General features: G+C 42.5%; 1 pseudogene; it reads left to right on the top strand.

Moving 5' to 3' along the window:
- The first annotated feature begins 2,608 nt into the window (after positions 1-2,608).
- LOC102479424 (dynein light chain roadblock-type 1 pseudogene) overlaps positions 2,609-2,915 on the top strand; it is a 5,277-nt pseudogene continuing 4,970 nt past the window's right edge.

The raw sequence follows: 2,915 nt of genomic DNA, 5'->3' as shown, positions 1-2,915 counted from the left end.
AGCAATAGTAAAAGATGTTAAGTGACCTGCATTTAGAAAGTTAACATTGTACTGGTGTAAAGAATGGGTCATAGGGACATCAGAAAGTGCACTAAGGTGACGATCTGGGAGGCTTTCCCAAGGAAGTGAGAACCTGGACTGATGCAGCAGCAGAGGAGACAGAAACGAACAGGTCAGAAAAACATGGCATTAGCAAAACGGGGAGAACACCGATGTGCTGGATGAAGCAGGAGTACAGGAATGAAAAGCATCTCTGCTGATTGTTTGGGAAACTTAGTGGATGAGGGTGGTATTCATTGAGAAAAAAATTCAGAAGCAACCACTTGAGAAGTGAGGCAGATGGTTATTTAATTTTGACGTATTCATTCAGTGTGTAGGAAGGAGACTTAGTTTGGATTAGAGGGACATCTCTTGCTATGAGGTTGGGCAGGAAAAGTATGAGAATGGATATAGTTGTACTTTGCTAAATATTATTTTAAATTCTACCAGCCCACTTTTTTTTTTAGAGGTTTTTGCTATAAGGGCACGTGAGCTTGCCAGAAAGAGACAAAGAGACAGAAAGCAAGAAATCACCCCCTGGGGGAATGGCCATACCCCATCCCTTCTCCTCCATTCTTCTCTCAGGACCTTGGGCATGCACACACATGTGCCCACCATGAGTTTAAGCCACCAGGTTCGGGACTTGAACCACGGTCAACTACATGGGAGTCCAGCAACATAGCCATTATGCCAGCTGCTGGTACCAGTACCAGCCCATTTTTAAGAGACGTTAAGCCACCTAAGCTAATCAATTAGGAAAAATCGGTAATAAACAAATAGTCACAAAGCATTAGGTTACATTGCAGTAATTATTAAAAATTTGAATGCCAGGCCAGCCTCATAGCACAGCAGTTAAGTACTGTGTGTTGAAAGCCAGATCCCACATGGCTGATCTGCATTCAAATCCCATATCTGGTGACCAGAAAAACATGCAAGACATGTGTGTGCATGCCCAAAATCCTAACAAGATAAAGAAATTTAGAAAAAAGGATTACGGTATGACCATGTCCCGTTGGAAGAAGCTTTGGGTTTTTTTTTCTCTCTCTCCCTTCTCTCTCTCACCCTCTCTCTTTCTCTGTTTGGCAAATACACACACCCTCCAGCAATAAAGAAAAAGAAAAAAAAAAGAAAAAGAAAAAATTTAATGCACCCAAATCTTTCATAGCCAAGAGCTCATGATAAAACAATGGCTATGAAACAATTCATTTTTTGTTTTATGCTTAACCTATGAAAGAAAAGAAGGATCCTGCCAGCTCATTTTGGAGGGAAAGAATGGTTTTTACTACTCATTACAAAGTCCTTGTGATTTAGAAGGCCCCATCGTGCAGTGGTTAAGTACTGTGTGGAGGCAGCTCGATCCAAATGCTGACCACTGTTGGAATCTCAGCCCTGGTAGCTTGGAAAAACACACCGGGCACACATGCACATATGCCCAGGATACTTATGGGATGAAGGAATGAAGGAAAGGTGATTGAGGCACGACCAGGCCCCACTTGACAGCGGAGAGTGGGGGGTGAGAGAAGAGTGCTGCTCTCGCTCTCTCTCTCTCTCCCCCATGCCCTCTGGCAAAAAAAAAAGAAAAAAATTGTAATTTTATTAACTGTCTAATTTACAATACAACTCTGAATGCCTTTGACCAGATCTAAAAAGAAGTAAATGTATAGAGTGTTAAAAACATTTCACAGCTCTCTAGTTTTATTCCATGATGCAGTAATTGCAAAGGTGAACATTCTCCAGGGTTCCGAAGCACACGAGGAATTTCAGAATCAGCAGCTTCCCGCGGGTATTTCTGGCACTTCCACCCCTGTCTCTGGCTGCTTTACCACAGACCAGCCTTTCCCAAGAGGCTGCCATTCCTGATCCTGATCTAAGGAGAAACCGCTTTTCTAAACATGCCTAAACCTCTAAAAATGTGGGTATAAATAAAATTATAATCATGGACAGAAATGCAAGTGGTTTTCATTTTATTTCATTTTGATTTTTTTTTTCTCCCAGATAGCCTTAGAAGCACAAATGTTTATGTGTGAGAATCATCTGGTTATTTCTCAAGAACCTGGAGTTCAGTAAAGAGCCATGTCCCATACTTCTGTAACACTGGGGTTTCTGGAAATTCCTTGGCCAGGGCTGTTAACAGACAGTTACCGGGTCATCTCGATTCGCCTGCTTCCCCTCAGCACCTACTGGCTTTTGTGTGGTGCTGATGCATCCTTGGGCATAAATAAAAATTACATGCTTAAGGAAGCATTATTCATGTTAGGGAACAATTGTGAGAAGAGGTGAGAGAATGTATGAGCTGAATTCAAGTTTTCTGGTATTTTATTGAATATTTTTACATTAATGTTCATCAGAGACATTGGCTTTTTTTTCTTTTTTGTGATCTCTTTAACTGGCTGTGGTATCAGGATATTGTTGGCAGAAAAATATGCATTGTGGAAAACTAAACATCATACTTCAGTGCCCTACTAAGGATTTCCAGTCCTCAAGGTTAAATTCCAAGATGTCATCTTGATCTGAATAGCACCAGTGGTAAGCCAATTGGGGCCATTCCTCCCCAAAGACGCTCTTTAAAGACAAAGGGGTTGAGAAAAGCAGGGGGCCTGGGCTGTGTCGGCGACGCGGAGCTCCCAGGTCTTTCCAATATGGCAGAGGTGGAGGAGACACTAAAGCGACTTCAGAGCCAGAAAGGAGTACAGGGAATCATCGTGGTGAACACAGAAGGCATTCCCATCAAGAGCACCATGGATAACCCCACCACCACACAGTACGCCAACCTCATGCACAATTTCATCCTGAAGGCACGGAGCACTGTGCGTGAAATTGACCCACAGAACGACCTGACCTTCCTTCGAATTCGCTCCAAGAAAAATGAAATTATG

Source organism: Tupaia chinensis, unplaced genomic scaffold (assembly GCF_000334495.1).
Source record: "Tupaia chinensis unplaced genomic scaffold, TupChi_1.0 Scaffold000272_1, whole genome shotgun sequence".
In the NCBI taxonomy this organism is placed as follows: Eukaryota; Metazoa; Chordata; class Mammalia; order Scandentia; family Tupaiidae; genus Tupaia; species Tupaia belangeri.
This window is presented reverse-complemented; position numbering and strand designations above follow the sequence as displayed.